The sequence below is a fragment of the Podarcis melisellensis genome (genome assembly GCF_964234715.1).
Source record: "Podarcis melisellensis genome assembly, chromosome: 12".
NCBI lineage: Eukaryota > Metazoa > Chordata > Lepidosauria > Squamata > Lacertidae > Podarcis > Podarcis melisellensis.
Window position 1 is genome coordinate 23448930 of NC_138544.1, and position 14402 is coordinate 23463331.

Consider the following 14402-nt stretch of genomic DNA (forward strand, 5'->3'; position numbering starts at 1 on the left):
TCATTGCATGTCCTTTTAACGGTTTTCCAAATCCCAATTTTTATGAAATTTAACTTAAACATTAACATCCTTAAATCTTCATCTTATAGAATTAAACATATTAATTCATCACTTAACATAAAAGAGGAGAAGAGACCGGAAGTATACTCTGGTAAACTCTAGGTTAGATTACGGCAATGTGTTATACATGGGACTGCCTTTGTAGATGGTTTGGAAATTGCAGCTGGTGCAAAATTTGGCAGCCAGGTTGTTCACTGGAGCAAGAAGGTTTGAGTAAATTAACACCAACCCTGACTCAACGACACTGGCTACCAGTTAGCTTCAAGGTCCAGTTCAAAGTGGTGGTTTTGACCTATAAAGCTTTATGCAGCTCTGGGCCTCAAGGACTGCCTATCCCCACATGAACTGACCCAGACCCTGTGATTGCCATCTAAGCGGTCTGAAGGGTAGCAAGATGAGAACGGGCCTTTTTTCAGTGGTGTTTCCCCCATTCGTGGAATGCTCTCCCCAGGGAAGCTCACCTGGTGCCATCGTTACATATCTTTAAAGGGACCCCTGATCATTAGGTCCAGTCGTGACCAACTCTGGGGTTGTGGCGCTCATCTTGCTTTATTGGCCGAGGGAGCCGGCGTACAGCTTCTGGGTCATGTGGCCAGCATGACTAAGCTGCTTCTTGCTAACCACAGCAGCACACAGAAACGCTGTTTACTTTCCCGCCGGAGTGGTACCTATTTATCTACTCGCCCTGCATGCTTTTGAACTGCTAGGTTGGCAGGAGCTGGGACCAAAGAACGGGAGCTCACCGATTCGAATCGCCAACCTTTTGATCGGCAAGCCTTAGGCTCTGTGCTACGTATCTTTAGGCACCAGCAAAAACATTTATTTTCTGCTAGGCCTTTGTCTTTTAATTATCTGTAATCTCCTTTAATTGCTGAGGTGTTCTATTCCTGCCTTTAAAAGTATTTGATTTTTCTATTCTTTGTCTTTTTTAAAATGTTTATTATTTATTGTTGTAGGTCACTTTGGATTGCACTGGCAAAAAAAGCAACTAATCTGTTTAATAAATAATAGTAACAACATATAACACAGACAAACTCAAATGTTGCTTGTTTCTGGTTAGTACAAATTTTGTCCCTTGAGAGCTCAGAATAGTGCTTAGCTGGAAACATCATAAATATCTGTCAGCAATTGCCAAAACCAAAACTCCTGATGATACAGTGAAAGAATCTAACTTATCTCTTATATATCCTTTGATGCATTCCACCCCCCTTGCGATAGCATACTAGAAAATTTTCTGAAACCCCAAATCCTCAGCAGAGGAATCTCTCTGCAATGCCTAGTGTCTATTTACTTACTATATTTTTATCTCAACATTTCTCCAAGGAGCCCAGAGCAGCATTCTAGCGTCACCGCAACCCAAGTGTAAAATGTCAAACAGCTTCATGAAAATGCCTTTCTCAAAAATAACGTTTTGTGAGGTTTCAGGCATGGCCCATCTCTCTGACTTCAAGATCATAGTTCATACAGATATGACAGCTTCTGAACACACTGACATAGCTAAGATTAGAGAAAACTACATCCCACAAGGCATCTTAAAATGAATGTGTGACTCTAAGCAAGTCCACCCACAATGACAAACTGTGGCAGAAATGTGCAACACTGTACAGTACTGCTCTGAAGGATGGAAGAATTTCTGGATCAATTTCTGTAATGTTAATGCATGGTAGACATGCATTGAAGACTTACTGGATGTTGTTTGAAGCTGTAACCAATGTAATCTTAAAAAGAAGAGTTCTGTCGAAACTAGTGGCATTTTTTTTTGCAAGTAAAATACATTTAGAATCAAGGTATGCACTCTTGATGAGTCAACAAAACATATATGCTAGGAGCAAGATTGCAGTGACCTTGAACTGCAATTCCTCCTCTTTGGAACGTCTGCTATCATGATCTCCAGTAAGCACAGTAAAAATGTTATTGTAAAAACATGCCACTGTACAGCAGAAACTTCACAGAAAAGCATTATGACCAATGACTGTGGGATAAATATATGCCCTAAATACAATTTCTCCTCTCAAGTAATCTGCATTCAAGATGATGTGTGAAATCACTTGTGATGGGACGATGAGCTGCTTGTGCGTAAAATGCAAGTCCCTCAGAGTTTGATCAGGTTTTCAAACCTCTGCCTGTGACGGAGCCCCTCCAGCATGGCTGCGTCAATCACTAGTAGAATCCGAAAGTGGCTGCTTTCGGAATCTTTTCCAACATAAAAGCTCTTTAACGGAAACACGTCGTCTGGCCTCTCGGCGTGACAGTTTCCGGCGAGGTGTGGGTGTCCCTATAGGAGGTCCTGAGACCTCCCCACTGTTTTCGCTGGAAGTGTCTCTGAGCCATCCCTCCGACTCACTTTCCCTTGGAGTTCTTGCTCGCCCTCTACTGGTTCCCTCTTCCGCTGCTACTCCTCTCTCAACCTCAGTGAGCCTTTGCGCCCCCGGCGCTTTAGATGGCAGTTCCCTGACATCCACCTCCCCTCCAGGGCCCCCTTCACCCCCTCCCGTCTCCTCCCCTACTGGCGGTGAGGAGGTAAAACCCCTGAAAGAACCTCCCTCATCTTCCGACGTCGCGAACACTTCCCTCCACTTGTTGCTGTTCCTACTCTCTCGGTAATCTTCGTCATCGGAGTCCACTCCCTCTTCCAACTCCGACTCCGCGAACCCTTCCATTTCCTCTTCCTCATCGGTGGTGCCGAAATACTCCCTCCTAAACCTTGCTATCGGCTGAGGTTTCCTCGGGAACCTTTGGTGGAACGTTTCTGTTAAAACCTCGTCATTGACTTCCTCTGCACTTACCCAGGTGTTTTCTGACTCCGGTTCCCCTTCCCACGCCACCAAATACTCCACCTGATTTCCCTTCCACCTGGAATCGATGATTTCCGCTACATGGTTGCGGCGTTCCCTCTCTTCCAAGGCTGGTCCCCTGACGTACTCCCCTTCACGTCCCCCCCTGTATGGTGACAGTAACGACCTGTGGAACACTGGGTGCAATTTCATGTGGTTGGGTAATCGGAGTTTGAAAGCTACCGGGTTGACCTGCTGAATGACCTCAAAGGGTCCCAATCTTCTGGGCCTCAATTTCTTACAACCCCCTTTGAACGGCAACCCTTGGGTTGACAACCACACTTGATCCCCCACCCTTATGGTTTCACCTTCCCTTCTGTTCTGGTCTGCCTGCTTCTTATATTGTGCCTTAGCCCTTTCTAAGTTGAGCTGGAGCTGATGATGGATCGCTTCCATCTCTTCTACAAAATGTTCAGCCGCTGGGACGCTCCATCTCTCCCCTCCTTCCCCTGGAAATGCCCTGGGGTGACACCCGTAATTAGCCAAAAAGGGACTCATCCCTGTGGACACATTCTCCGCATTATTGTAGGCAAATTCTGCCAACGCCAACTTTTCGACCCAATCGTTCTCTCTGTCATTGACATAACACCTCAGATATTGTTGAAGAATGCCATTTGCTCTTTCCGCCTGCCCGTTGGTTTCAGGGTGCCGGGCAGTTGAAAAATTGACTTCCACGTGCAGCAAGCTCATGAGCTTCCTCCAGAACCTGGAAGTAAATTGTTTGCCGCGATCTGAGATCACCCTCAAGGGAGCCCCGTGCAACCTAAAGATGTGTTCTACAAACAACTTCGCTGTTTCTTCCGCTGTGACTGCATGTGAGCATGCTACAAAGTGGCACATCTTAGTTAACAGGTCTACTACTACCATGATGGCTGTTTTCCCCTTGGACTTTGGCAGATCCGTCATAAAATCTATTGATATCGCTTCCCAAGGCCGTTCTGGTGTGGGTAATGGTTCTAATAACCCTGCCGGTGCCCTTCTTTCCCCTTTGGCTCGCTGACATTGGTCACACCCTCTTACATACTCCCTTACATCTTCCCTCACCTTAGGCCACCAAAATTCCCTGGTAACCAACCACATGGTCTTGTGTTGTCCAAAATGTCCCGCCGTGGGGCTATCATGCAACTGCTTGAGTACTCTCCCCCTCAATTCACCTTCGGGTATATACAGTGCCCCTTTGTAATACAATGCCCCATTTCTTTCCTCAAAACCTCCGGGACTCTCGCCCTCCCCCCTGAGACCTCTGAGCTTATCCTGGGCATATTCATCATTTTCCGTTTCCTCTACCAGTTCTCGTTGCCCCACCAGCGCCGCCCCACACACCCAGCGGTCCTCAGGGATGACATGTCTCTCTTCGATCACCCCCTCCCCTTCCCAATACTCTGGTTTGCGTGAGAGCGCGTCCGCCCTGACGTTTTCTGGGCCTGGCACATAACAAATTTCAAAGTTGAATTTGGAGAATTCCTGTGCCCATCTCACTTGTCGTTGGTTGAGCACTCGAGCTGTTCTCCAATACTCTAAATTCTTGTGGTCGGTGCACACTTGCACCTTGTGTTGTGCCCCAATTAATAAATGTCTCCACCTCCGGAATGCTTCGTGAATGGCAAGTAGTTCCCTGTCATACACCGTGTAATTCCTCTCGGATTTATTCAGCTTCCGCGAGAAGAAGGCACACGGTCTCCACTCCGACGCACTCCTCCCCGGTTGAAGAAGGACCGCCCCTACCGCCCGGTCGGATGCATCGGTTTCCACTCTCATGGGTTTTCGTAAATCCACATGCAGAAGTTGTTCTTCCGAGGCGAAAGCCCTTTTCAGTTCTTCAAAGGCTCGATCCGCCTCTACCGTCCAAACAAATTTCTTCTTGCTGCTGAGGCAGTCGGTGATGGGCGCCGTCAAGTGGGCAAAGTTCTTGATGAACTTCCGATAAAAGTTCCCAAACCCCAAGAATCTTTGCACGTCCTTCTTGGTCTTCGGTGTCTTCCATTCCAGTACCGCTTGGACCTTGCCTGGATCCATGGCCAATCCCTTGTCTGACAAGCGGTACCCCAGGAATTCCACCTCCTTGGTATGAAACTGGCACTTCTCCAGTTTCACCCACAGCTGGTTGGCTTGCAGCCTGCCCAACACTTCTCGAACGTCCCTCACATGCTGTTCCTCATCTTCCGAATACACCAACACGTCGTCTAAAAAGGCCACACAATTCTTGTAGAGCAAAGGTCCCAGAACGTGGTTTATAAAAGCTTGAAAACACGCGGAGCCCCCTTGTAGACCGAAGGGCATAACGAGGTATTCAAAGGCTCCCAAAGGGGTAAACATGGTGGTCTTCCATTCATCTCCCTTCCTTATGCGTATCAGATTGTACGCCCCCCGCAGGTCCAGCTTTGTAAAAATCTTTCCCTTCCTTACTCTGGTCAAAATGTCATCAATTCGGGGCATAGGGAAAGCCAGGGGCTCCGACACTGCATTGAGGGCCCTAAAGTCACACACCAGTCTCGGTTTGTCTGTGTTCTTTTTGTCCACAAAAAACACTGGGCTGCCCCCCACCGCTCGGGACTCTCTGATGAAACCTTGCTTCAGGTTTTTGTCAATGAACTCCCTCAGCTCCTGCATCTCCCTGTCTGACATGGCGTACAGCTTGCCTACTGGGAGTTGGGCCCCAGGGAGTAGGTTGATTTGACAGTCAAAGGGTCTATGCGGTGGCAGTTTGTCTGCTTCCCTTTCGCTGAATACGTTGCTCAGATCTGCGTATTGCGGGGGCACCTTCCCTTTGTCCATTACTTCCATCCCGGCTAGGGTGACTCTGTCTCCTCCCGAAACCTTCCCCTCCTTGCAGTGTTCTAGGCAATGCGCTGACCCAAAGGAGACCACCCTCTGATGCCAGCCCACTAGCGGATCGTGTAGCGCCAGCCAGCTCATCCCCAAAATGATGGGCGCTCCTCCCAGGATGGCCACATTAAACGCTATCTGTTCGGTGTGCCTTGCCACCCTCATTATCATCGGGACAGTCTGTTGGCTAACTTCTCCCCCCAACAGCTCTCTGCCGTCAATCGTAGTCACCTGCAAGGGGTTACTTAAAGGGATGGTCTGTATCTGATGCTCGGCTGCAAACTCCTTACTCATGAAATTACAGGAGCTGCCTGAATCCAAAAGCGCCTTGATCTTTAGTGGGTGTCCGTTTGGCAGTTCTAGTAACACCTCTATCACTAAAGCGGGTCTGGGAGGTTCCGGCGTGGGCACTTTCACTGCTCTTTGGCCTGGCTGCTGTGCCCCGACGATGGCAGCCAGGCGTTGGCTTTTACTTGCTCCTTGCCTTCCTCTTCCTTTCCCCCAACAGCTCCTGCCATCCCTTGCCATCCCTTTCTTTGTGGGCAGACTCTGGCAAAGTGCCCTGGCTGTTGGCAGAGATAACATCTCTTGGCGCTCTTTCCCTCCTTCTTCCGCCCTTCACTGGGATTTGAAACTGCGCGCGCCCGCGCTGTTCCAACTTCCATCGGCTCTGCCGGCGGGAAAGGTGGCTCTGGAATGTCTGGAATGCGGAACTCCCTCCAACGGTCTCCTTTCCCTTCCCGCTTTTCCAAAGCCCTCGCCTCCTGGCGCGCTCCTATGGACAGCGCAGATTTGGTTAACTGATCCATAGACTCCGCCCTGGGCCCCCGGGAAAGCTCATCTTTGACGGTTGAAGAAAGCCCCTCTTCGAAAAGCATTTGGATGGGCTCCGCCGATAGGTCCCACCCCAATTTATGAATCAGCATAGTAAATTCAGTCCAGTACTCACGGACAGATCTGCTTCCTTGCTGGCAAGCCATTAACTGCCTTCGCACCACCCCCTGCTCAATATCGCTGGAAAACATCAGGTCCATGGCACGAAAAAACTTCCTCGTGTCCTTTAGGATCTCATTATTCGCTGCCATCAGGGGTCTAACCCAATCTTTCGCCCCGGATTCGAGATGGCCAATCACAAAAGCCACTCGCGATTCCTCGTCGGGGAAGTCATCAAACTGCAAGTTTAGAGCGTATTGCATCTCTGTTCTAAAGGCATGATAGTTCCTGGGATCCCCCCCGAATTTCTGCACCAATCCTGGTACCTTTCTGGCGAGCGGGGTGGTTTTCTCCTTTCCCTTTTCTGCATCCTGAGCCCTCCTCTCCTCAAGCCTCGCCGTTTGCAGCGCCAACTGGATCTCCAACGCCCTGTACCTTTCTTCCAGGCTTGGACCCCCTCCAGCTGCTCCTGCTCCTCCGGTTCCGGCTGGGTTGCTCATGATGCTTCTCCCTGCACAAGCTGGCTTTCGGAGACTTTCGGATTGCTGTGATGGGACGATGAGCTGCTTGTGCGTAAAATGCAAGTCCCTCAGAGTTTGATCAGGTTTTCAAACCTCTGCCTGTGACGGAGCCCCTCCAGCATGGCTGCGTCAATCACTAGTAGAATCCGAAAGTGGCTGCTTTCGGAATCTTTTCCAACATAAAAGCTCTTTAACGGAAACACGTCGTCTGGCCTCTCGGCGTGACAGTTTCCGGCAAGGTGTGGGTGTCCCTATAGGAGGTCCTGAGACCTCCCCACTGTTTTCGCTGGAAGTGTCTCTGAGCCATCCCTCCGACTCACTTTCCCTTGGAGTTCTTGCTCGCCCTCTACTGGTTCCCTCTTCCGCTGCTACTCCTCTCTCAACCTCAGTGAGCCTTTGCGCCCCCGGCGCTTTAGATGGCAGTTCCCTGACATCACTCTAATGACTTCTTATGATTTTTTAATTAAACCAGCTTTTAAATGGAAATGCTGCTTCTTCATAAATTGATGTAAGTTTTAAAAAATGTAAAAGGGGGCATTGAAAATGGTGGCACTGCTTCAGTTGTAGAAGAATTCACACAATTTAAAGGAAAATGCATCCAGTTTTCTTTCTAATCTCCAAAACAAAGTATTTGTCAAGAAGAGAAGCAAAGAAAAAGGACTTTGACTGCATTTCCAAATGCTAATAAAGTTTTGTAGATGTGTATTCTTTCTCCAGGACCACAATGGACTTTTTTGTGGGGGGGAGTATAGGTTGCAGATTACACTGAAGATTTTATCTAGGATTTTGTATCTGGGAGTAGCTAGAGTTGCATTTACCAATCACCAGTATCTAAAGATCAATTTACAACCAGACAGCCTCTGTAATTATCTTTGCGCACCCACACCCAACCATGTTGCCTAATCATCTAATCTGTTAATGATGGGAAAATCTGAAAAGTGCATTAGTAAGACGTTCAAAGTCCAGAAGATAAACATTTGCATACAATGCCCTTTAGCACATTAGTCATGGTGAAAGTAAAATCCCAAATGTAGTATTTTGATCAGATTAGGTTATATCCAATGGTGGCATGTGAAGGAATGTTACCAAAGTCTAGAAATCTACCTTAAAGAGTAGTGGATAGCAAACATGTCAAGCTCATTCAACAACGAAGGAACAAAACAAGATAATTAAACAAAGAGGATATAAATGACAATTATTTCAGACACAGTGGTACCTCGGGTTACATATGCTTCAGGTTACATACACTTCAGGTTACAGACTCCGCTAACCCAGAAATAGTACCTCGGGTTAAGAACTTTGCTTCAGGATGAGAACAGAAATCGTGCTCCAGCGGTGTGGAAGCAGCAGGAGGCCCCATTAGCTAAAGTGGTGCTTCAGGTTAAGAACAGTTTCAGATTAAGTACGGACCTCCAGAACGAATTAAGTACCTAACCAGAGGTACCACTGTATACAGAAATAAAGCTTCAATGACATGTATTGGTAAGATGTGAGGGAAATGCAAATCGATTTGATCTGTAGGCTCACCTTCTAAAGAATTAGCAACTGTTCAACGGGCAGATTCTACCATATCTTACAGGAGAATCTGCTAACAACACAGGCAAGTGAGACAGCAAGCCAATAGGGACATAACAAAGATAGACAAATCTGTAGAAGTTCAGCAAACAGTAGATAAGAATCTGGATTCACAAAGGAGGCCACTGGGTTTCAAGCATGACTTCATTGTGTGTAGGACTGCTGCCAGCAGCAAAAAAAAGTCACAGATTTCAGAGCTACTTTAATAGCTCTCAGTCGATCGCTGGCTGATCTGCTTGTCGGGTCAAAACATTTGGGAATAATTCATGAAGGATCACTTCTTATGTTACTTTTTAGTAGGAGAAGTAGCAGGAAATGTTCAGATGTGGCTCTTTGCTGCTTTCAAGGAGCCATACTTCAGATGAAGTTGAGTTGGCTGTAATGGTTAGTTAGTTTGTTGGACTAAGAGTGAGGAGACATTGGATTCCCTTTGCTACTCAGCCCTGAGACTCAACTGGGCCCGTTGCTCTACAGGTCTCACCTAAGTCCTGGGATTGTTGTGAAGGTAAAGTGGCATGGAAGAACCAGGTGAATTACCCTGAGCATCTTACGATTAAAGGTAAAGGGAACCCTGACCATTAGGTCGAGTCGTGGCCGACTCTGGGGTTGCGGCGCTCATCTTGCTTTATTGGCCAAGGGAGCCGGCGTACAGCTTCCGGGTCATGTGGCCAGCATGACTAAGCCGCTTCTGGAGAACCAGAGCAGCGCACGGAAATGCCATTACCTTCCCGGTAGCTATTTATCTACTTGCATTTTGACGTGCTTTCGAACTGCTAGGTTGGCAGGAGCAGGGACCGAGCAACGGGAGCTCACCCCGTCGCGGGGATTCGAACCGCTGACCTTCTGATCAGCAAGTCCTAGGCTCTGTGGTTTAACCCACAGCACCACCCGCGTGCCTATCTTACGATTACGAATAGTTAAAATTAATGGCAGTTCCTAAGGCTCAGATGCCATGGCAAACCAGGGTTCATCTAAAATAGAATCTAAAACTGATTAAATCTAAAACTAGGTTAAATTGCCTCCATATCTGTTGTCTTCTATTTCCCCCTCAACTTTACTTCCTCCAGGCCAGACTGTATATCCGAATACAAATCCACCTGCTCCACATTTACAAAATTAGGACTACATTTCCTTTCCTTTCCTTTGGAAAAGTCTCTTATTCAGTTGCCAGGTGGACAAACCATCCCTGGGGAACAGACTATTTCATCCTGAACAGATTTCCTTTCCTGGCATCAGTGCCTAAATATACATATTTAATTAAGTCATTTATCTAGTTGGAAAACATTTGAGATTGACTCACTGGACACAATCTGCTTTATGATGTCATCCTTCTCCAGTCTGAGACACTTAGGATACATGGTATTGTTTTATACTTTGCATGACATCATCCAGTTTATGATGTCACCCTTCTCCCTTTTCTGAGATGCTTAGCATACGAGGGACAAGAGCAGGTCAAGAAGTTTTGAAAGAGATGTAAGCGGCTAAGATGCCCCAACCTGTTCCCACACCCCACCGGCCAATCTTTTACGCAAAAGGTGGGGTGCACTAACTCACAAGACTCACTCACTTTGCAAATGTTGCAAACACACTCTCCTTGGTGGGGAGTTTGCTCCCCTCTGTGAAGGTGGTGTCTGGTTCTAGATCACAAGCTTGTACCCTTCTGTTTGGGCTCCTGTTCAGTCTCTGCCACCTCCGGTTCTGCCTCCTCCTGCCCCTCCAAGTCCTTCTCAGCCTCTGCTGAGGCTCTGTGTTCTGCAGAAAAGCTGGAGGAAGGAGAACCAGCATCCCTTCAGAGGTAACTGAAGTCAGGGCAGAAAGGAGAGAGAGTCCCCCACCTCCAACCTAAGTTGCTGTCCTGACTCTCACTGGAGGAAGAATGCAATCTCAAATTGCAGTATCTACCAAAATCTCTAATTTTCAGATCAGTAGAGTACACAGGCAGAGGTCAAAGACATCGTAGGTGCTACACATGGCTAGACAAGCTAAGACATTGATTCAACCAGCGATACGTCCCCTACAACCTTGTTATATGGGAATGGGGCAGGCACAACTTAGGATGGCAATTGAGGCTGTTCCTGAAACTGGGCATGCAAGCAGGCACTCCTCTGAGAAGGGTGGGTCTTCCCTGTCTGTTCATGCCTGTGCTGGTGTCTTCTTCATGACCTCGGCAACAGAGGATGTGTCAATGTCTTCTGGGGAGCGGATATGGGACAGGCTGGGCAGCCACCTCCTCTGAAGAGCTGGGGAGCCAGAAATGACAACTCCAGAGTTGGCACTACATTCAGAGTGACTGAGTTGAAGGTGGGCCTTGGTGATCTTGGAGGAAAGGTTGTGTGGGTGCCTGGGAGACTGATGAGGAGAGGACATGGGGTGAAGGGACCCCCCTCCCCCACATGGTATGTTCCATGATCCTCCTTCCCAAGCAGCTCCTCAAGTCCCCATGACTCTGGTTTGGTATGTCCTGTCCTATCCCACTGGAACCTCCTTAGGTTCTTCTGTGAGCAGCTCATTCCTCCACCTTCTTTGTCTGGCCATCCCCATCACTCAGGGACCATGACAGTTCTCACCGTTCAGCTCCCCCTCTGTTTCTTCCTCCTTCTCCTGAGCACCTGCCAATCCACACCTGATCCCAAAGCTTCTGCAGGGCTCATGACCTCAGTAGCTAAAGCCTTTCACTCTGTTTGGAATCTTCAGCTTAATATTTCCTTCTTGACTTACTGGGTCAAGTACAAAGAACCTTAACTACTATAGGTTTAGGGATGCTGCTTTGTGGCTATTGCTTATTTGAAGGGTGAAGTCCTGTGAAAATGAGGACATGTATATACATACTTCCTCCACGTGTTCTAGAACTCCTGCTTTCAAATGTCATTCTGGACAGGCAGCACAAACCAAATGCCAACTGAGATTTCCTTTGCCTGTACGTCTCTTATGTAAAACATTACTTGAGGACATAGAATGATTCAGGACCATTTCACATCAAATCATGTATTATCCATTTAAATCCACGAATAAATATTCCATCCTTAGATGTGAACAACTGGGGAACAAAACATCAATGGCTGAGTCTCTTATTTAGATTTATGTCTCCCAGGTCAAAATCCAATATTTTATATTATCTTTTACTCAATTTTACGTGAACTAAAGGAATTCCTGGATGCTTTAGCACCACAGTGAGAATATTACAAGCCAAAAAGATACCATAGTAATCTTCAAGCTCTTGTTTTACAGCTAGGCTTTCAGGAAAATCTAAGCAGAAAACAGAGGAACATTTCACATTTACATATGCTAAACCCCTTCATACATTACTACTTGTATTTATTTATACTTTGAAGATTTCTGCATATTACATCCAGCTGAAAAATAAACGGGCACTTATGAATAAAAATCCCATTCCCATTTCGTACAGAATTAAGAGCAGAGGATGGTAAAATGTTTTGCTTTTCCCCAAGCTATCACATATTTTACTATCTTTACTAGCAATAGTGTTTTCTAAAACTGTAATTAGAATTAAGAACAATGAGCAAAGTAATTAGCTGACATATTTCTCTGCATAATAGTCCGGTTTAGGAAGTGCATGCTTTGTATGCACCAGGGACAGTTTATTCAAATTTGCCATTGTAGTGAACACTGTTTTGTTGAATAATTGTTAGCAATTTCTGAAAATATCCAGCAGAGAGAGACTTCCAACACCGATTTAGCATTATGCCAAACCGATAAGCTGCACGAACATTAAGCTATTCTGTAATGGGAGTTTATACAGGGGGGAATTTGTTCCAAGAGTCACCTACAATGCTCCATTCCTTCAACCATTATGAAATGTGTAAAAGGTAACATTTATATAATTGGGTGGTAGGATAATAATATTTTAATCTGATATTAATCTCATTGTGTTATCTTGGTTTCTTTTGGGGAGGGAGGTGTTTAACACCAATTTTTAAAAAATGAATCTGAGTGTATCTAAGAAATCACAGGCTGGTTAGCTTAACATCATTTCAGGGCCGTCTTTAGCAGATGCGGCGCCGGGGTGCAAATATCCGCCCAGCACTCCCAAATTACCACGGATGGGGGGGCAAAGCTGCACACGACCAGCTATGCGGGGGCGCAACTCCCCCCCATGCCGCTGCAGGAAAAGCAATCCCAGCAGAGGATTGGGAAGGAAGCTACACGCTCGCCAGCCATATAGTTGGTGGGGCGCAGCTGGCGGTCGTGCAGGGAAAGGGGAGGCCGCCAGCAAAGCCGCGCAGCTCCCCCACTCACTGGGGCACCCTTGAGAGGCCAGCGCCCTGGTGCGACGCACCACTAAGCCCTATGGGAAAGACATCTCTGCATCATTTCAGGGAGAATTGGTGGAAAACGTTATTGAAGATAGAATTACCAAGTACAGTGGTACCTCGGGTTACATACGCTTCAGGTTACAGACTCCGCTAACCCAGAAATATTACCTCAGGTTAAGAACTTTGCTTCAGGATGAGAACAGAAATCGTGCTCTGGCGGTGTGGCAGCAGCAGGAGGCCCCATTAGCTAAAGTGGTGCTTCAGGTTAAGAACAGTTTCAGGTTAAGAACGGACCTCCGAAACAAATTAAGTACTTAACCTGAGGTACCATTGTATATAGAAGAACAAGATGAAAACCCAAGCCAGAGACAACTTCCCAGTTTTTCTCCCCTAGCTTCATTCATCTTGTGTGTTCCAAAACATTATAGGCTGCTTTATTTCTGAGTCAATCTCAGTATGAGCCACAATGACCTCACTCATCACAACTTAAGGTACACCAACAAGTCTCATGGCACACATGGAAACGCACTGAGTATACTGTGCAAAGGTGACTCTGCTTAACAGCATTGCTTCTGGCTATTCTTGCTTGCTAGCAAACGTGAAGAAACATGTCCTTAAAAACGACTAGAAATCATTATCATACTAAAGAGACAACTAGAGGAGCTTCAAGCACATTCGAACCACACAGCTTCTTCCCAGGAGAAAGAGAAGTGATCTCTCCCTCCCTTCTCCTGGAGAACTCTGCTGCAGTGGGTGTGCCCTTCCCACCTGCAGAAAACAAAAGAATTGCTTTTAAGCCTGACAACTGAGGAGCTTATTCATGAACAGATCTGCTACTGGGAAGGGCTCCTGCTTGATGGTGGAAACTGCTCTTTCCAACCTGCAGATTTGCTCTGCAGGAGATGCATCGACTGGGACAGGTCTGTTTCAGGAGGAAGACTAGGGAGTCCTCTCTGCTCAGAGCTACTGAAGCATCAGACAGAGCTGCTTATCCACTTGAAATGTGCGTTTCTCAGTTAGCACCTCTGATAGTTACAGCAGATCTGTGTCTTCAATCAGGAACACTTCCGGTGACCTTCATAAGGCCTATACAGACATCACCGGGAACATCCTAGGGAAGGAAGCACCTCTTTAATGAGATGCTTACTCTGCCAAGACAAAACCAAGATCAGCAGCTTCATCTCAGATGTTGTGCAATTAGGGTGAGGCATACCTAGTACACCATCATGGGAATAAAACTGGTCAGAAACAAAGCACTCTGTTAGAAACTTCAGGAAACCAAACTGGGAGACAGCCAGTAAATGCATGGCCTTATCTATTCTTACATACTGTCTTCGTGCTTTAGACTTGTAGGGAGAATGACCACATGCTATTAATTC

General features: G+C 46.8%; 1 protein-coding gene across 2 annotated transcripts in view; it reads right to left on the bottom strand.

Moving 5' to 3' along the window:
- CHN2 (chimerin 2) overlaps nucleotides 1-14402 on the bottom strand; it is a 157011-nt gene that overhangs the window by 78689 nt on the left and 63920 nt on the right. The window lies entirely within an intron of this gene.